Raw genomic sequence first — 21,672 nt, forward strand, 5'->3', positions numbered from 1 at the left:
TTATGATATCTGCATAGTCTAGGGTGCTTAGCACTAACAAATAGTCCTTGAGCTAAATTGAGTGGAATCTGCACTGTAGTTGTCCTTTTGAGATTGTTGATGGATAGTGTTCCTCTTCCTCAGTTCCATAGGCCTTGCAAAGGCTCAAATGGACAGTGTTTTTCCAAAGTTTCTCATCTGCTTTAGCTATTTCTATTTTCTTGTTTCTTTTGTTTTTGAGACAGGCAGCTTCAAGCTCACTACATAGCCCAGGCTGGCTTTAAACTCACAACCTTGCCTCAACCTCCTGAGCGCTGGAATCAGATGTGTGTCACTGAAAGTGGTTTCGCTGTTTAACCCGTGTGAGCTCAGGTTACGTGAAGCGAGCCTGGACCTCAGGTTACTGCTTAACTTCCCTTTCCACACCTGTGCTCACTTCTCAAGTGGTTACAAATGGAGTTTTCTTGTTGAATATGATAAATTAAACTGCTAACCCTCAGTACCGTTCTATGTTATAGTTATTTTTCTGTTCTTTGCATCCAGCATGAAGCTGCTTCTATTGGTCACTGAACTCTCTGGCAGCAGTTTCAGTTCAAGAAAACAAGTTACAGCTTTGAATACCAGAGGCCATCAACTGTGAAAATTGGAGCGGCATTTGTCATTATCCAGCCACAGCATCCCTCCAGAACTTTTTGTTCCTGTAGCAACCGTTAAAGGCAGGGCCAGCTGGAAGTGGCTGCTCTATGGTCTACGGGAGGCTCTGCAGGAGCCAGGGCTACTTTGGGGGTCCGGGAGCCACGACTAGAGAGTAGGACCAGTGTCTTGGAGCTCCATCGAAGAGGTGCAGAAATCTGCTCCGGCTTGGAGCTCCAGGGTGGGTTTGTTTTTTGTCTGCACCCTACAACCCGGTCTCATGCAAAAGGCCAAGGGCTCTTGACCGAGTATTGCTCAGACCATGGAACTTGGTCACTAGATAGAGTGACAAAGAAGTCACACAGTGACTTGAGAGCACTCTAAATGAAGTAGGATCCTGAGAGAAAGTAAATGTGGTTCTTGACCACGCTCTTCAGCAGCACTAGGGGGCAATCCTTCTTCCCAGAAACCCCCCAGCACACTGCCACCTCCCTATCCCAGAGTGGCCACACACATCATCCTCCTGGAGTTCTCAAACCCAAGCGTGAAGGCTACATGTAGGGCTCCGCAGCACGTGGGCGTGTATTTGGCATCGCGTGCTTCTGTACACTCTAAGGTTGAAGGCAAGGGAGCCCAAAAGGCCACCAGGGCGCTCAGGCCAGGAGGGGAAGGGGGGGGGGGGGGGCAGCACCTGAGGAATCCGCCTCTGGCCGCGGTGGCGCCTCGCTCCGCCCCCGGGAACTGAGCGCGCAGCCCGCGCCAAGCCGCAGAGACGCCAGCCACCGGCGGCGCTAGCCTCTCGGAGCAGAGCGCAGCACGGAGCCGCCCGGGGCTGTGGAGACCACCCCGGCCCTCTGCCCTCACTCCCGCCGGGGCCAGGTGAGCTGCTGCGGGGACTCGCGGGGACCGGGAGGCGAGGGGACTCAGTGGCGGGTAGGGCCTGTCCTTTGGTGGGCTGGACACCTTCCCTGCTCAGGGCCGCGGACTTTCTTCTGGAGGAACTGGAAGGCGGCGCGGTAGTGGAGTGACTCGTGTGGCCGGGCAGGCGCCTGTGCCAGCGGGAAACAAACCCCATCCCAGTCCCTGTCCCTGGCTACCTCATTTCGCCGTTTGCGGCCACAGGCCTGTCACTCTGGCCCCGCAGCTGCCTTTGTGGCTGGAGGGAGGTGGCTGATGCGGTGCGGGATGAAGGAGGCTGCGGTGAGGGGCGCGTCCCGGCCGCTCCCCGAGCACGAGGGGACGGCTAGCGGTCCCCGAGTGCTGGATGGACGGCAAGAATCGAGACCCGGAGGGGTCCACGCAGAGGATGGGTAGAGCCGGGCTTGGGAAACTTGAGAGTAGCCAGATGTGGTCAAGCATTTGCTGGGGTCCACGCCAAATGTCACTTCGTCACTCGCGCGTCTTCCGGCCATCATTTCAATTTCTCTGAGGGCTGCTCTTAATCTGAATGGGACACAAAGGGTTGCGTTGACAGCTGACCGTGAAAATATATAGTGAGGTGATGAGTGCCCTGGCCAGGCAGGGTGGAGGTGGGCGGTTGGTTAAAGTCCGTGATTCCTGAAGTCCTTCTGAGCTTCAGTAAAAGGAGATTATCTGTTCACTACGTGGAGTTTCTCCTTGAAAGTAAGCCCACAAAACATTCAGGACAGAGAGGGTTCCTGCTCCAGAAATCTAAGAACTGAGTTGTGTTCCTTTTTTTTTTTTTTTTTTTTTTTTCCTATAAACTCCATCCTGGACCTATGTCCCTGACTAGATATAAACAAATTTTGATTTGGACTTTTGAAACTGTGAGATTTTCCACTCTGCCTCTCTTGAGAAACCGTCCTCAAATCCCTTTTTAAAACGGCCTTTTAGATATAAGAGGTTCAAAAGGGTTTAACCGAATTTTCCTCTTAAAAAACTACTCGCTCCTCTGTCGAGTTCTGGTCTGAAATTCTGCCTTGAGTTTAGTTATTGTTTTGATTCTTTTTTTCTTTCTGAAAACTGGTGGAATTGCAATATGAAAAACTCATTTAAAAAAGAAAACTTTAGAATAGTTGTTTCATTAAATTAGTAATAAAACTACATGCATACAAATATGCATTTAAAAAGGAAATATAAATTTAATAAATACTGAGGTATAGTAGAAATTTGGTAACAATTTCAAGCAACATTAAAGAGTGTGCAGTACAAATTAAGCCCCCTCTTCTATCCCTCGTTTCTTCTCCTGGAGGCAGCCACAGTTGTCAATTTATATGATAAATTGTTGTTCAAATGGAAACAGAAGAGAAAGGGAGTAGAATGTAAGTAAAGATTGCTCATATCTACATGCATATGTATATTAATGATAGCAATTACCAATTTGATGTCCTCTTGTGATGACATAAACTTTTATTTGGCCTGTGGTGGGTACTTACTACTTTGATGATCAGTTAGAAAGATAAAAATCTTAGAACAAATGTTTAAGTACAAAGCAGAACACCCTTTCTTCAAGCTAGTTCTTGTAACCTTTATTTCCCTCTATGTTGAACCTCTAAGAAGCAGAGCAAATGGTACTTTGTCCACCAGAATGTTTCTCTGAAAACATCAAGTAGACATTTGGAATCTTCCATTGGCATAACATATATAACAGCATTTTCAAGCTCAGTAGTAGGGCACTTGGTCTGAGATACTGGGTTCAACCCCCCCCCCCACACACACACATGCACACACACATGCACACACACACACACACACACACACACACACACACACACTATAGATAACAAGAGACACATGGAGGCCAAGTTTAAGATCTCTTTATTTTAGGCCTAGATTTGCCATAAACTAACCACAGAAAGTACTTTTCTTGGCAATGTCCTCCTGCTCCTGTCCTCTTAGTTAAGTAAAAGAATTGCTATGTAGCTTTTCAAGTGTCCTTCTAAGTTCTATTGCTAACATAGTCCAGGTATTCTAAGACTAGATCAGAATAGCCACTACTGTAGGTAATCAGTGGGATGATAAGAATATTCTGGAGGTAGACTCACAAAGGAGAGGTTAGAGATGTTTGAAGTACATTTCTGTTCTTAAGATTTGATATCTTTGGAGAACAGTGACTTGACTTTCTCAGCAAATGTCTGTTTCTCCTGGTGGTAGAGGCCAACTCTGGAGCTAAATGGGCCTCTGCACATCACCTTGGAGAGAGAATCCTCTTTACAATTTATGGTGCTATTTTAAGGAAAACCATTTCTCCCAAATTGTTACTTTTCTCTTGTGGTAAAGTGGAAGTGAAGTTCATTTGTCTCAAAGAGTCTTGGCAATTTACTTAGAAACTCTCAAGAGTATTGAAGCTAGAAATTCTCTTTACAGCTTTGATATTTTGGCTACTATGTAAGTATACATTCATATTCTTAATAGGGAAGGAAACTTCAGATCATACCCAGCCTCTGAACTGAATGATTGCAAAGTTGTAAAAGTAAAAACATTTCATTTGAGTCACTCTGAAGAACCTCAGTTAAGGGATTTAAAAACACTACAGACAGTGATTGCCAAGATCCTCACTATCAAGATGAAAATTTGTAAGGGCACCTGAGTAATCTTGATTTACTGACAAACTCCCCCATAGATTAAGATTTGGGATTTTGCAGTTATGAAAGAAGTGTGACTATCCTTATGACTGTAAACATTCCCGATCAGCTTTTCTTTTTTTCCTTTGCCTTTCCCTGACTTCTCAAGTTCTTAGTATATTTTTTTAGAGAGGCAACATAGTGTGGTTGTAAATGGGTGGCTTCAAAGTTAGAAGTTCTGGGTTCAAACCTAGTTATAACATATAATGAGAATATTGGTTAAGTAACTTATTTTCTAAGAATTTAAGTTTCTAAATCTATCATGGTAGTTCTCTAAAAGGTTAAGATAATAAGAAATGACACATGAAAATACATATGAATGTTCTCCCTTTTATTAGGAAAATTTCAGATTCCTGGTAATTTGAAACAAGTATTTGGTAATGATAAAATTGAATTCATTTTTAATTTGCAGTTTTCAGTCTTGTGCATGGGAGGAATAGTTGCCCTACAGTATTGCTATGGTTTTCTAAATGAAGTTGTGGGCACATTGTTGCTTTCATGATTTTGTGCTAGGCTATACAATGGCTGTGTAAACAAAGTCAGTTACAACATTCATGCAGAGTACATTAAGTCATTCAGTAACCTTCCCCAGATCAGTTGTAGGTTTGTTTGTTTTCACCCTGTGCTTCCTAGCTATCATTGGTTTAAACTTGGGAAAGTCACTGTTAAAATTAATGTCTAGCATCATACATAAGTCTTATTAAAGTGACAAAAGTACTCTTTCTTTCCCTGAAGGGGTGCTTTACAAGTAGTAGAATTAGGGTCACAACTTAAGATCTTTTTTTTTCTTTCAATTAAGAATGCTTCTAAAAAAAAAAAAATCAGAGAGATACAATTTTTGACCTCTTAGGCTACAAATGGATCGTGAAGTTATACCCCCTGACTAGAGCTGTTATACAGTCAAGGTAGCTTAGTCTACACAAAAGCATGCCCTTGTAAGTTCTGGAGCACCAGCAGCCCTGATATTTTTGGCAAACACACACCCAGTGTGGATAAAGCTGCTCTTTGTGCCTTGAGCTCCAGGAGGGCTCTATTGTGTACTCTTTCTTTCCCCCATTCTTGTCTGACTGGCCACTCCTCCAAGTCCAGATGTGAAGTCACATAGTCACAACTCTGTATTTGCCTCTTCCACACACTGGTTACTGTATGGTTCCTGGCCTGTGTCTGTACACAGCAAAGCAGACAGAGAACTGTCTTTTCCTTGTACTTTACGATTCTCTTCAGAGGTCCCCACAGGAGACTGCATGGTTGGCAATCAACCCTTGAGAAATGTTTGCTTCAGGGACTCATGTCTTGGATTGCCTTCTCTGTTCCTGGGCATGGTTCTGTTTTTATGATACCAGTCTAGAAGCGGACTTCAAGCATAGCCTGTGTTGCTGAGTTCATTTGCATTTACAAGGTTAGGACACTTTCTTGATTTGGCTCTTCTAACTTTCTGTGTGCTCAGAAGGGGTTTCTTGGGTTTTGTTCTGGAAAATGGGACAAGCAATTACTGTTTTAGTTACCAACTTTTTGCAAAGGACTGTTGTAAAGGTAAAATGAAAGAATGTGGATTTGTTTTTAGGGGGGAAAAAGGCCTACACATTTGTACTATGTTGCCAAAATTACATTCTGTTACAACACTTTTAGGAGTGTTAGAACACCCCTTGTAGGCTTTGAGAAGGCATCAACTCAGTATGATAGAGCTTGGAGCTAGGTGCGGAGTCTAAGCCCTAATCTATTGAGTTAGAAACTGAGAGGCAAGGCTATCAGTCTGCATCTTAACAATCTATATAATGCTGGGTGGCTATTCTAGGGAGAAAGAAACTTCAACACCCACTAGAAAAAGTGTTCTACGAGATAAATGTTAGTTGTAAATGGAACTGAAAGGTCATCAAGTCTTTTTTGCATGCTAAACAGGATGAAAGCTAGCTATTATTATTATTAGCTAGCTACTATTTGGCATTTAATCTCTTAAAATATACTTCAGGCAAGAGTTACAAACTCAGACATCTGACAGGCCAAACACTGGCATGTGGGGTGAAGCAGGGCACCCATAAAGTAGTAATCCTTGTTATAGCTGCATTAACGAACTGGCTAAGAAGTCTGATGATGGCAGAACCTCAAAGGCTCCTCCAACTGTTGCTTAGCCACTGGACACTGTGGCTAGGCCATTTAACAGGCTAGATAAAGCATGAAGTTCACATTTTTATATGAACTTAAATCTTGACAATGGATTTTAATGACAAAAAAATTGACCCAACAAACAAATCTGGAAGCTAGATCATTTCCATCCACAGAATCAAGCAATGTGGCTAAAAATATTTGTAACTAACTTGTGATGACAGAAGAAATGGTGCTGTTCATCACAGGATAATAAAAAAGAGTAAAAGGCATTTTTCAGTGTTCAGATTATAAAACTTCAGTAGATGAAAGTTGTGTTGCCTGTTAGGTAAAGAATTGGCTATTATCTTTTACTAAGAGTGGAGGTAAAAATTCAGGTTTTTCTGGAGAGCAATTTGGTATCACATATCATGACTTAGTCAACTGCCTACTGTAAGACAGTGACCCCAGGCCACAGGTAGTCAATTAAACATGAGTTAATTAACACCTTCAAGTAGACTTAGTTTCTCAATCCTGCTAGTCACATTTAAGTGCTCAAGAGCTACGTGTGGTTGCTGACTACCATGCTGGGTAGTATAAATAAGAACAGTTCCTGTATAGGAGTAAGTTCGGTTGGAGGGCACTAAATTCCTTAGACATTCCTCTCCTAGGAATTACTCAGGCATGAGGTGGTGGCTCACAGCTGTGATCTGAGTGACCAGGAGCCTGAGGCAGGAGGATCTGGAACCGGTGGTCAGCCTGAACTACTCAGCAAGAGTCTGTTTCAAAGAAAAAGGAAGGGTTTTTTTTGTTTTGTTTTGTTTTGTTTTGTTTTTCAACAAATGCAACAGAAGCATATCACAAAATTAAGAGTAAAAGTTCCCAGTAGGTAAAGATGTTTGCCACCAAACCTGATGACCTGAGGAAGGAGTGAACCAACTCTGGCAAGTTGTCCCCTGACCTCTACACACATATAATGCATGCGCACACACAGTGAATAAATTAACATATAAATAAATGTATGTTTAAAAAGAATATAGAGTTTAGAGAGAATGTAAACACCAGGTTAAAAGGAAAGAAATAAGCCAGCAGAAAATAGTTGTGAAAATAGTATTGAATCCATTAAATGAAAATATCTATGATAAAATAATTTTGCTCATTTAGGTAAATAGCTTAGGTACAAGAAACTAGGGAGCCCTTCCTTCTGAAAACATACACAGCCTTTCCCCGTGGATTCTTGTTAGAAATCCACAGCCCAGTCTCCCCTCTATTGTTGAATGAGTTCTCTAGCAGGAACTAAGAATCTGTGAATTTATAAACTCTGTCTCCATCTGTGCACCTCTCAAGCTGCTTCTTTGTCTGAGTTACAACTCCTGAGCTCTGTCTAAGTCCCCGTTCTAACTGTGGGATGCCACTTTGAAATTAAGTAACTCTGTGGAATAAGCAAAATAGTAAACAACGGAAAATGATCAAGACATGGGCCTTATCAATATTAGACTGTGACGCACTAGAGAGGAATGCAGAGCCTGATGGTCCTGCAGATCCAAAGCTGAGACAGGGTGACACAGGATATCCCAGAGGAGTCCCCCATGCCGATGCTGTATTGATGGTATAGCAGAAGCCAGAGGCCTGGAACCAGACCATTGCAATGAACATTTGGTAGTAAAGCTGTTTGGACAAAAGGGTAACACACTGTTTGACACACTGTGACAGACTACAGCTTCCACAGTGAGAGGTGTACTGTGTGACACACTGTGACACACCACAGCTTCCACAGTGAGAGGTGTACTGTGTGACACACTGTGACACACCACAGCTTCCACAGTGAGAGTTTTTTGTTCATTGGTTTTTGTTTTCTTGGAGCAAGGGAAGGTTACAGGGTTGGAGGGCAGATATGGAAGGATTAGGAGATGAGAGGGATTGGGATGTATGATGTCCAAGTCACAAAGAATCAATCAAACGTTTTAAAAAAGAAAGAAAGAGAAGAACGAGAAATGAGCCTGGGGTTGTATTCTTCAAAAGCAATACTGAGTATAGACCTGAGTTGGTGAGAGACTGAGCCCTTGGGAGTCTACAGATGAGGCCGGAGTCTTACATCAATTCCTTGTCTTCTCTGTTGTGCCGCAGCTGTGAATTCTTTGGAAGGAAATCAAACATCCCAAGGTCACTGTGTTTCAGGGTCAATACTTGTCACATTTGCTTATGAAATTTAGTCCTGACTTACTGACTAAACATTTCTGAGGTGCAGGCTATGAATGTACCTTGTAAGACTTCCCTAGTGCTTTTCCTGGACACAAAAGTTAGATCTCCGTCAACATATCACCCTGTAGACTTGGTTTTATAGCATAGATGACGGGAAGTTGCCATGCCTGCAGGTTCCAGTGTGAAGAGAAGATGTGATGTTAGCATCAGTTCTTTTATTTACTGTCATTCCATCAGATGTAAGCTACTGTTTCACTGAGCCTATTCATACATCTTCATGGTAGTTAGGGGACAGAAAACTGTCACTATCAACTGTATCCAAATCGGAGCCAAGGAAATGTCTCCTGACAGTTCTGCCTCATCTCCTCCAAGTCTCTTCCTTTTCTTTGTAATTTACAAGTTTGATTTATGTCAGTGTGTGTGTAGTGTGTATGTCCACCACAGCATGTGCTGCTTTGGCAGGGTCCTTTCACCTTGACCTGAGTTTCAGGGATTGAACCAAACTCATCAGACTTACTTGGCCAGCCCTGAGCCATGCCGACTGTCTGCACCCCACCCTGAGCCATGCCGACTGTCTACATCCCCTCTTTTAAGGAAGAACTTAAGTCTGTTATATTGCTTTAATTTTTTCCATTTTTTCTTTCTACCATCTTTAAATCTGGTCTTAAGTATCAGCAAATCTTGGAATCAACACCATAGTGTGCTAGTAGCTATTTTTTTTATATATCTGCAAATCTTTATATTCATGTACATATTTACCAACAGAAGAACTTTTTTTTTTTTCCATTTTTTATTAGGTATTTAACTCATTTACATTTCCAATGCTATACCAAAAGTCCCCCATATCCACCCACCCCCACTCCCCTGCCCACCCACTCCCCCTTTTTGGCCCTGGTATTCCCCTGTACTGGGGCATATAAAGTTTGCAAGTCCAATGGGCCTCTCTTTCCAGTGATGGCCGACTAGGCCATCTTTTGATATATATGCAGCTAGAGTCAAGAGCTCCGGGGTACTGGTTAGCTCATAATGTTGTTCCACCTATAGGGTTGCAGATCCCTTTAGCTCCTTGGCTACTTTCTCTAGCTCCTCCATTGGGAGCCCTATGATCCATCCATTAGCTGACTGTGAGCATCCACTTCTGTGTTTGCTGGGCCCCGGCATAGTCTCACAAGAGACAGCTAAAGAACTTTTATAGTAATAGGATCATATCATAGTTTTTAAACCTAGTAGTCATTTAGTTTTTGTTTTTTTAATATTTTTATTGTATGTCTCTCTGTGTCTGTATGGGTGCGTGTGAGCTGTGGTTTGCATGTGTAAGTTAGAAAACAGCTGTGTGGAGTTGGTTCTCTCCATATCTACCTTTATGTGGGTTTCAGGAACCGAACTCTGCTTGTATCAGTGGGCAGTAAGAGCTGCTAACCACCAAGTTGCCTCACTATCATAAAGGCAGGCTTGTAGGCTCTCTCTTTCTCTGTCTCTGTCTCTCTGTCTCTCTCTGCCTCTCTCTCTCTTGCTCTTCCTTGCTTGCTCTCGCTCTTGATTTCTCTCTTTCTCTCCCTCTCTTCCCACTCCTTCCCATCCCATCCTCTCTTTTCCCTTCCCTCACTCCCTTCCTTCACGAGAGGCATTGGGCCCCTTGGAGCTGGAGTCCCAGGCAGTTGTGAGCTGCCTCATGTGAATGTTTGGAACTGAATCCAGGTGCTTGGCCAGAGCAGTGAGTGCTTTTAACCTCTGAGCCCTCTCTCTAGCTCTTAAAATATGTGTGATACTTTAAAAATATATTGCAAATAGTATGGTTAACTATCTATAGAATCACAATTTGAACTAGTCAGCAAATATGAAAAAAGTTAGGAAATTTAGTGACAAATCATAATAAGCTATACCACTTGATGACATTAATATAGAATGTTAATATACATTAAAATGTCAAAAATCAGATTGTTTCCTCATTGAAAAACTTATGTACATATTTTGTTCTAAAATGTGTATTAAAATCTACATTAAAGCCATGGAACCTAATTTCCCTCCCAAGGTTTTCTGTTTTTTTAAGAGAGCTTGAGAGAAAATGACTTTTATTCCTTTTTTACTTAGGCCAAATACTAAACACCAAGCTTAGAAAATAACTGGTTTTGTCTCGTATGAGGCTGTGCCAGTGCCTGGCAAACACAGAAGTGGATGCTCACAGTCAGCTATAAGATGGAACACAGGGCCCCCAATGGAGGAGCTAGAGAAAGCACCCAAGGAGCTGAAGGGGTCTGCAACCCTATAGGTGGAACAACAATATGAACTAACCAGTACCTCCCAGAGTGCGTGTCTCTAGCTACATATATAGCAGAAGATAGCCTATTCGGCCATCACTGGGAAGAGAGGCCCCTTGTTCTTTATATGCCGCAGTGCAGGGGAATGCCAGGACCAAGAAGTGGGAGTGGGTGGGCAGGGGAGCAGGTTGGGGGGGCGGGTATAGGGAACTTTTGGGATAACATTTGAAATGTAAATAAAGAAAATATTTAATAAAAATTTTTAAAAAAGAAAATGACTGTTTTTTACGTTACCTCTTTTTTTATCAGTGCTGAGGTTTGAAGTAAGAGCCTCACGCATGCTGAGAAAGTACTCTACTACTGAGTTACACTCTCCAGAAATTATAGCTTTTACATGTTTATTAGTTCTTTGGGAATGTCATACAATGTATTTTGATCCTATTTCCCCCCTCCCCTGAAAATTAAAATGTGATATAAATTGCAATTCACTCTGTGTTCAGGAGGGTTCTCTGTCATTTCTGAGTGGAGTGTGACTAGATGTTACAGCCAGAGGTGAGACAACAATACCATGTTTTGTTTTGTGATTTTTTCCAAGGTCACCTGGCTTGCTCTGTTTGCCTTCTGTTTCATCATGGTTCCCAGTGTCTTCTCAGAGCTGAAATTACAGCTAATGTCAAACAATGTAGAACAACCACACTTCAATATTTTTTTCCATTTTCAAAAAAATACTAAGTACTCAACATTCGGAGCAATATATTTTAGTACATTTAGATTTTAAATAGATTTTTTTTAAATGAAGGTTGCTTATTTATTTATGTGTATGAATGTTTTTGCCTCAATGTATGTATGTATATTATGTGTCTGCATAGATCCTGAGAAGTTCAGAAGAGGGCATCAGATCTCCTGGTACTAGAGTTATGGGTGACTGTTAGCCACCGTGTAGGTGCTAGGAATCTAAGTCAGATACTCTGTAAGAATCACAAGTGCTTTAAACCACTGAGCCATCTCTCTAACCCCTTAAATAGAATCTTAAGTAGAACAATAACATGACAACAATATAAAAGTCTGAAAAGAAACATTACTTGTAGTCTTGGCAGTCTTAAAAATGGTTACTACTAAAAAAAAATTTAGAACAGATATGGCTGTTTAAATGAAAATTAATTTAAAAATGTTTGGTGTGTATGTGCAGATGTATATATAGGCCAGAGGACAACCCCAGGTGCCATCCCTAGAAACACTGTCCCCCTCCTTTGAGACAGTCTTTCTCATAGGGATCTGGGGCTCACCAATTAGGCTATTGCCTCCCAGGGAGCAAATGCTAAATGTGATGTATTTTTGACAATGTTCTTAGTGAAAAATTGTATTGGAATTGTTTGAGACCGGGAGATATTAAGTGGACCATCTGGACAATCCACCCAAGTGGTTAAGTCTGAAGTGTGGGGTTCAGTGATCTTATTTCAGACATTCTAAAGGGTTGATACTGCCACAGAGACCCCTGAGTCAGGAGTAGGCCATGTCTAAATGATGCCTTGCAGCAGGATTGGTTTAGGATTAGCATAATGTATAGTATTGTTGCATATCTGTTATTCAGAACATAGGATTCGGGGAAGGAGACGGCGAGTAGAATAAGATATTTATATAGGAACAAAATACTGTCTTTGAAAATTAGCCATAAAAGACACTGTGACCCTTGTACTCTTCTCTGCTTAATCTTCTCATAGAATTTAATAAGTTCCAACACCTTTAATGTTCTTGTTTGATGCTTTAATTAATGAAAGCCAATGGATCTTCTCTCACATTGTACATACATTGTTTCTAACCTGTGAAATTTTTATTTTTAAAGTTACAAAAAAGAAAGAAAGAAAGGAGGAAAGAAGGAAAGAAAGAAAGAATAAAAGGAAGAATAAAAGAAAGAAAAGAAAGGGAAAGAAAAAAAGGGAAGCTCAAGAAGACACACTGTTTCACAAGCTTGCTAGGCAGTAAGTGTTAAGTCTGCATGCAGACAGGCTGCTCCATTTCAGAGCCATCTTTCCTTCCTTAAGTCATCCTCATGACATTTTTGTGTATATAAGACCCAATGGACATTAATTATGTCTTAAAATACTTTTTAGTGTCCAGGAAGACAAGTTGGGGTAGGTGTGTACTGAAGTGACATATCAACTCTTCCCCACCTCAGGGGAGACAGGCGGTGTGCGCATGGCCGCGTTGTAGTCCTGAAGGGTCAGTCAGTAGTGACCAAACCTTGGGTTCACTCACCAAGCTTGAATCAAGGCTCCAAAGATGCAGGTGACTTGATCCTTTTCTTTATTTTTGTATCTGCAGCTCTTGGAACAAACACACAGGATAAATATTTACTAATAAGCAAATAAACACCATCTGTTGAGACCTGCTAGCTTTCATCTATGTATAGCCCCTGACCTGAACCAAACTTCATTCAGATCAAGGCTATTGTTCACAGAACCCTGTAGGGAAGGGAGGGAGAGTAGATGGGGCAGTATAACCTTTATACCTTCACTGGAATGCCAGGCTAAGGCTCATGTCCTTTGAAAGTTAGGTTCGTAACATCTTTTGAATAAAAGTTAGCAACAAGGAAAATACATCCAAAACAATTTTGGGGCTGAGGTTGAAGGGAGATTAATTTTATTTCTCTCTTACAAAATTATGTCTGTAATTCTTTTGTATATTTAAATCATTCTCAAACTTACATATGTGGTAGTTTACGTATATGCTTTAAGTAATATAGGCTTGTTGCATGCCCAGCACTCAGGTGACAGAGGTGGGTAGATCTGAGCAGCCTCATTTACAGAGTGAGTTCCAGGACAGCCAGGGCTACACAGAGAAACCCTGTCTCAAAAACAAAAACAACAACAAAAAAGGAAGTCGTGAATTTATAGTTATAATATCTCATAGTGGAATAGAACTGTGAAATAAGTAGACATAAGTGTTCTGTACAATGTAACCATTTTTATAGCGAATAAATACTATAATTCATATTGCTGACTAGGTTTTAAATTGGAAAAGCTTCCCCAAACCAAAGCATTGTGGGATTGTTTCAGATATTCTTTCCATAGATTATCCCAAGTCTGTATGTGGCAGGCAAAGTTTTTTGAGACAGGGTTTCTCTGTGTAGCCCTGACTGTCCTGGAACTCACTTTGTAGACCAGGCTGGCCTCGAACTCAGAAATCTGCCTGCCTCTGCCTCCCGAGTGCTGGGATTAAAGGCGTGGGCCACCACACCCGGCATCTCTTGGTTTTTATTTGGAGAAGAAGTAATTATTTTTCTAAATGAATTTGTCACTTCCTGAAAAAATATTTTTTCTTTATAGTTTTCTGACTGAGCAAGTGGTTGCTATCCAGTGGCGGTGATAGAATTCTCCCCTGGGCAGGAAATGAATGCCAGAATGAAGTTCATAGGACTTTGTTAGGCACCTGTGGCTGGAATGAGAACTGTAAGAGAGGGACAGACACATGCAGAGTAATTCCTTCCCTGGGGAAAATGACAGCCAACTATGGATGGTCCTGGGGCTTCTGGTTCTATAGAGTCATATGAAGCATATTCCTCAAGCCATCACTAATGCAATAAAAATTACACAGTATAATATGTAAGGGTATTTGTTCTCTTTTCTAACACCAAAATTATAAGCGAATCTAATTAAAGCTGAAACCTAATGGAGTTTAAATATACCTGCTTTTCTATTTTTTTAAAAAATTGCATTTAAGCTTTAATCTTGTTTCTGAGGCATTGGAACCTGAAGCAACTGGGGTGATGCTGAGGCTGAGGGGAAAATGCCCTGCCAAGCTCTTTTACGTCACTGATGCTTCATAGATACTAAAGCTGTGACATGCATCCTTTGGAGAGGGGTAGGAATTGTGTATGCATAGGTAGGTACATGTGTATGTATGCATGGTGTATGTACATGTGTGTGGGTGTGTACAGGCAGTGGTGCAGGGGTGGAGGTCAGAAGACAACTTTTAGGAGTGGCTCTTACCTTCTACCACATTGGGGCCTCAGATCTCAAGGGTCCACCTCACTGGCTTATCACTTTATTGTCTTATTATCGATCTATCTAGCTTGGGCTCACCAGTCCTCTAGACTGACTCTCTGGTAAGCTTAGAGATCCACTTGCTTCTACCTTCCCAGGGATAGGATTAGGGCCACATGTCCCTGCATCTGGGTGTTCTGTGAATGCTAGGAACTCAGTTCCTTTTCACACTGAATTATCTCCTCAGCCCAGAAGGATGGAGGAGAAACAATATTCATGTCTTTTGTATTATACAGCACAAGCCTATTTTTAATACATGTGCTCCTGTTGAGATGACATTTCTGTAACAAGTTTAATGCACATGGAATTATCAATTAGAAAGAAAATGAACGAAAGCTCATTTTAACCATCAGGCTGTGTTCAAAGCACATTTATAGTTATAAAAAAGGTGACTTCATATACTACTATATATGTAATACATATATTACTATTCTACTGATACATATAGATTGTGAAGAGAGCAATAAATTCATAAGCATAGTTCTTTAAGCATCTTAAAAAATTATTTGTTAAAGGCAGAAGCAGGCAGATCTCCAAGTTTGAGGTCAATTCAGAGTGGGTTCTAGGATGCCCAGGGCTAGCTACACAGAGAAACTCTGCCACAAAAGAACCAATCATCAGCTTATATAGCAGCTTACAAAGTAGTGGGTTTCCATATTTTATTTTCTTCACACATCCTATTTTCAGTCAGCCCTAATCCTTTAACCATTAATATTGCCCCCTCTTCTTTCATATTACATGTTCCTAAAGTGTTTTCTTATAATTAATTCAGGCATTGGGACACTTGGTGCTTTCCATCAATGAAAACTATGTGCTAACTTAACTCTTGGTATATTTTTATTCTGTATAGTAATTTAAAAATAAGATACGATCGATTAAACATTTATCACAGATATCTATTTGTAAGTTTTCTATTAGTCAAATGAAATTAAACTTTGTACCAGATTTGTAGACCACTATAAGGCAGAAAGTTAGAGAACAAAGTGGAAAGAATAAAAAGGCTTAATCAACATGATTAGAACACAGTACCTACATAAGTGTTTTAAATCTTAATTGGATCTGTTTACTATCTGTTATTTTTAAATACATTAAAGAAAAAGATCAGAAGTTAGGCTTAAGGTTTTAGTTTATTATATTATATAGACATTTATTGTTTTTATGTAGTTTTATTTTCTAAAACTTGGTTTACACACAGGGAGTCTGAGTGGAGTTTTCAGAGTAGAATCTTCTTTGGCCTTAGGTACTTAGATTTAATTTTGTCTTAATTTGTAAAGCATTACCCTATAAATCCCGAGGAAGTGGCGTATGAAGCTGTTTAAAAATAGTTGTGTGGTCACAAATTTTCTTTTCTCCAAGAACTGGCGTCTTAGACCTCTGACAGCATGGGTGTGTTTGAGGTAGTTAGGGCAGCCCAGTGGCCTTTGTGTATGTTTCATTTAAATGTAAATTTATCTGAGGGTCGCTAAAGATGAGCTCAAAAGTAAAGAGAATTTTAACATGAATAGTCATTTTTTCATGAATACTGAAATCTCTGTTTTATATTAAAGAAAGACAAAACAAATAAAAACTAACAACATTGATCAGCCAATACTTAAGTAGCCTATTTTTAAAGATTCTTAATTGGTTATCGACTTTCTTTCATTAACAGTGTTTCCAAGAATTAAATGAAACAAAAATTAATTTGTATGCCTAAAAAGAACAATAGCCTAGCAATTTATAGGATAATTCTGAATATTATTTTTGTGGTATTTTGTAAAGAAAAACAGTACTGTTTTAAGCAGAAATTTAGATGGTAGAAATACATCTTAAAAAATTAAACCTGCGACACCAAAACACAACTATTACAGACAGTACATTGATATAATGTATGACCCACATGGGTATGAACTATATAAATCTAAGATCTATTTTATCCTAAATAAAACTTGGCCTCATCCTGTGATTATAAGTTATACACAAACAGGAACCAAGTTTTCGAGAGAGTTTCTAGTTACCACTTGCCACCACTGACATGTATGGTCAAGATTTCAAGCTCTAGGAATTGTACTTTTATCCTGTAGTTACCACTGGCATTGTCAATTGCCACAGACATCCTCTCATGGAAGGGGGCCTCTGGGTCTTCAGAGCCCTTTCTACCTTCCTGCAATAAAACAGGCTGTTTCTCAGGGCTCCTGTTGATGAAAGTTTTGAAGTCATTTTTTTCTTCAATCATTTTCCTACTAGCACAAGATTATCTTGTGTTAAGAAAACAAACAAATAGCCCCCAAACCTCTTTGATCTACCTTAACCTTTCTATATGTTAATTTTGGAAGAGTAACACTGCAGTATGCCAATAAAATATACTCCTGCATTGACATTTTCAAAGTAATTATAAAAAAGGATTATAAAGTTTACTGAAGGGATTACTATCTGTTGGCTGATAAAATTTACTTAAGCCCCCAAAATGTAAATATTTCCCTAGGCAGCCCCTGGGGAGCCAAGGGTTCCTTTCAAAGAAAAGAATTGATTTATTCTAAACCTCATTTTAGCATAAAGGAGTGAATCGAACATTTTTTTATGGGTCTTAAATTTTTCTTTACACCAGACTTTGATAGTGAAGTTTTCATCACGTGCTTGCGGATTGAGGCACAACGCCTCATGTTTTACTCTAGGCATTGCTATTCAAAACTGAATTTTCCAGTAACCAAGAGGGGTTTGAAATACATGTGTACCGTAGAATTTTAGGGCACAGGTTTTTTGGATTAAAGTCAAATACATCACTTTGTAAGCAAAATTAGTGAATGTTTTTCTTCTGTTTTCCCTGGGCTGTGGCGATGTACGCTGAGGTATTTTCTTTGCAAACAGAAATATAAGCACCATTCTTACGTATACCTCTCCCATTAAACACAGAGCTCTTTCTTGCTCCTTCTACAGCTTTTTTCTTCTCTTCCTCCAAACTCCTGTGGCTTCCAGGGAGTAAATTCTAAATTCAGTCTCTTCTCTGAATGGCAGCCGGTATGGAGGATGTACACGGAGGAGGTTTTCTTGTCCCACACGCATGCAGCACATGGGCATTTTCAAAGTTCCATGCCATGCTTATACCTTTACTTTTTCAAACAGTTGCTTCTTTTTTAGACAAATAAAGAACAAAGAACACAAATACCTACTGCTCTACTTTGCTATGCGGAACAAAGCCTGCTTGTCTGACATGTGTATTTTGTGACACAATTTTTATGTTTTTTTAAAATTCAACTTAAAAATTAGCATTAATGTCTATTATAATAATTTTCATTGGTAGCTTGTTATTGGTAACTGTATTAAGTATTTCTGGGTTACAAACTGTAACACCTTTGCAATGTGATGCCCCAGTGATAACTTCTCGCAGCACACATCTGTGATGAATCTGTTCTCTGGATTTTGTTTTTCCCTTCCTATTTTGTATGGAGGAGAACAGACTAGCATAGATATATTTAATTACACCAGTGGAACTTCATGGCATGTGTAGGCAACACACAGTGACTTGCTAGTGGTGTTTCATTTTCAGTAACTGTGACCTGGCCACTTTCTAAACTTGGAGGGGAATTCTGTTTCAATCATTAGATACCATTGAGGTGGAGATGTAGATAATTGGAAAGCCTTTATACCTTACACAGGGATGTTACCTGGTAAGTGAAAAGCTATCTGAATTTATTTCTGGAGGCGAGTGGGGGATGGTAAGAATGAAACTTGAATCAGTGACCATCTGGCCTAGATTTGGCTGATTTCCTGTGCATGGCTCTTTGTTCCTGGCACACAATGGATTGTTCCTTTTAAAGATAAGAATTCTGTTGTGACTTTGTGCTGAATCAGCAGGTTTGGTTTGGGATTGCAAGCAGGGACATATATTGGGGGCCTTTCTATTGTTCTAGGTCCCCATCCTGTCTTCATCAATTGCAACAATGTTCCAAGAGTTTTGTATAGATTCATAAAGAGGTGGTTTCAAGAGACACAGTGAACAAATATAATTGGGAATGAAGTTATCTAGTTTGTTTTAAGAAATTGAAATTTTCCTCATGTCTAGTTTTCAAATTGCTATGTCCCTGACTGTGGGTTTTGTGGGTTTTTTTGGTTTTGTTTTGTTTTTTACAAACCTTTCTAATCAAATCTTCTGTCTGAGCTGAATGAGCCCTAGGCGAGGCTTTCAGGCAGCAGCAGTGTAGTTACTTCTCTGTGGCCTTCCTTGTCTTATGTCTGCAAATCAGATTTTAGGAACTTGGAGCTATCCTCCTGTTAAGTCACCATAACTGTTTCCTAAAGAGTTGGTTATTGACTAGAAGTAGGGAGTTTTGTTTGCCTAGCATTCCAAGTAAGCTGGCCAGCAGTTCCCGTAGGCCATCTCATATGTAGCAGAGATCGGAATATAGCTAAGTGCCACTTTGCAGAAGACAAGAGCTTACCTCTCCTTGTGTGGCCATGAAAAAAAAAAAAAGTAGTGACTTTTCCCTCCTGAAGTAGCAGGATGGCTGGCAGATTCAGTCAACCATTTCCTTCAGCTCTCATCTCCTTGTAGCTGCATTGCCTCTTACCACTCCAGTGCACAGTTAGCGTCCACTCTTCCTGAAACTACTTACAACTTTAAAACCCAAGCATCCAATTATAGTTGACTGCCTGGAAATCTAGTCTAATTCTTTAGCATGGATAAAGGTACTTTTTAGGTATTACAAGGTCCACGGGCCTGCTCCTAAGAAGGAAGCGTACTAGTTGGCTCTTTGGGGGATCTAACTGTGTAGCAAATGGAACCCCTTGTTCAGTGTCCTTTGCTGTAGTTTATTTTAGGTCCAGATCTAGCAAAAGTGAATGAGAAGAAACAACACCGATTGTTTTTGTCCACTTGAGGTATTGTCCTTTGTATGTTGTTTCCCTTTCTTCTTTGGAGTATCTTTCATTGAACCCAAGAAGGCCCCAGAATTGCTTGCTGGTTAAACACATTAGTAGTTTGGAAGCACAGATGCTATTGTTGTGAATGTTAATTGGAATAAGATATTCTGGATTAAAGAATGAGTTAAATAGAGTAAGTCCGAGATAGAAACGACAGCAGCATGGCCACAGTTTCTCATCATTTTGCTCCTGCTTTAATTTGGGGACCGACTTGGAGGTGGAGGGGAAGGTCTCATCCTGGTCACCCATCCCCCTCCTGGCTACCCTTCACCCCCAACCTCTAGCTCTCCTTCAAGTCTCACTGAGGAATTATAGTCTCTCCAGAGGCTAGGCTGCTGATGCCTGGAAAGTTTACACTGCAGAGAGATGTTTTGTTTGGCATAGCTAATCAGGAGCCAGGCTGGAATTGCTCATAGCTGTCATTCAGGTTTTGTTTCAAAGTCCAAGGACCTGCTGGGAAAAACAAAAAGCTAATGAAAGCTGACTGTATTTAGGCCTCAAATCTGTGGAGTCTGAAATGATGCCCTGACAGTGTATTCTTATTCTTCCACATTCTTGCTGTTGCTAAGGAAACAGATTTTTCGAGGCTTTTCATCTTCATTGTCAAGTATTTGCTACACTTATTGTTGTTTTTCAGATTAGAGCAATTCAGATTATCTCCTTTTGAGAGGAAGTAAAAAGAGAAAATAACGGGAATAAAATGTCTGAATCAATTACCTCAAATGCTAGCAAGACCAGGACTTTGCATTGGTGTGTTTTGTTTTGTCTTTTGTGTAAAATCCTTAGCTTTGCAACATGGTTTAAAATTTAGGATGAGCTCCTCAAGTGTCAGAGGGTTACATATGTGAAATCCCCACCCTATAAAGTGATTCAGTAACAGTCATACAATCTGTAAAGAACCATCCTAAGAGAAAACAGATTGTAGTGAACTCTTTAAAAATCATTCTTGAATAAAAACCCAAATGATGTGAAAAAGGGACCCGCTTGCATTCTTAACTATAAATGGGAAATTCAAGAAGTATGTGGTACTGAATATAATTTTCAAAATTACAAGCACTTGGTCTTTTAATATTTGCTTTTACAGACGTGCTCCCTAATGGATAAACTTTCATCTCCTTGAGAATGCTTTTATTTTTACAGTCCAAATGGGGTGTACCACATTACCCTCGGCATAAATGAAAGATTGATTTTCTGCAGTCAACGTCTCCTTTGGGTTGGCTTTAGATTTGAAACCCTAGGGATGTGCATCATATGACTGCTATTGTCAAGATGTTGACCCATTGACAGATAACACAGGTTTCCCACAGATGTATCGAACATCTTCATCCAGTGTGCTTTTCCCTATGGTAACAATGAGATTATTGAAATGTTGCAGTTCTGATTGAATCACACCACTAATTTGGTCCCAACCGAAAAACCTATATTCATAGAGATAAGATCTGGCTTAAAATGAGAAAGGGAACATCTGGCAAGTGGAGCAGAAGCCATGAGTCTGGAAGAGAAGCAACTGACTGTACCAGAAGGCCTCATCTTTGTTTCTGTATCCCAGCCTGGAATCTTATCTTCTCTCTTCTCTGCCTGTCTGGACTTTATGGTCCTTAAGGTCCCACTCAGCTCCCCTTTATCATTAAGCTCTTGTTAACTAAATCTGGTGGCCAGGTAGTTAGAAAAGCTATATTCTCAGCTGGTCAAAATTATGTTCATATAAAATTTTGGTTAAAAAATATTTTTGAGAATGATTAGGATTGGGAGATATGAAGGGGGACAGAACATAAATTGAATATATCACTGAAATGGAGGAATTTTACCAGATAACATTTTCAAGGAAATAAGACAGCCATCTTTAAGGGCTGCAAAAATAGGTTTATTCAAGTTACCTTTAAAGCAGTGCTTTTAAAGTTGTGCTCTGCAGAGCTTCGTGGGCTTTGTGGTGCAGCCTTGCACTGTACTGGGGTAGAGAAGAGCCTGGCAGACATGCGGAGTGTCCCTGCAGCT

At 40.4% G+C, this 21,672-nt stretch overlaps 1 protein-coding gene across 3 annotated transcripts in view; it reads left to right on the forward strand.

Moving 5' to 3' along the window:
• Window positions 1-1,134: 1,134 nt before the first annotated feature.
• Window positions 1,135-21,672, forward strand: part of Greb1l (growth regulation by estrogen in breast cancer-like) — a 238,013-nt gene continuing 217,475 nt past the window's right edge. For 2 of the 3 annotated variants that reach the window (XM_006526068.4, XM_006526069.3), the window contains exon 1: window positions 1,135-1,491. The gene's annotated coding sequence lies outside the window, so the exon portion shown is untranslated. The remainder of the gene's footprint in view (window positions 1,492-21,672) is intronic. The other variant, NM_001083628.1, reaches the window with a different exon arrangement.

The sequence above is a fragment of the Mus musculus genome, chromosome 18 (genome assembly GCF_000001635.26).
Source record: "Mus musculus strain C57BL/6J chromosome 18, GRCm38.p6 C57BL/6J".
In the NCBI taxonomy this organism is placed as follows: domain Eukaryota; kingdom Metazoa; phylum Chordata; class Mammalia; order Rodentia; family Muridae; genus Mus; species Mus musculus.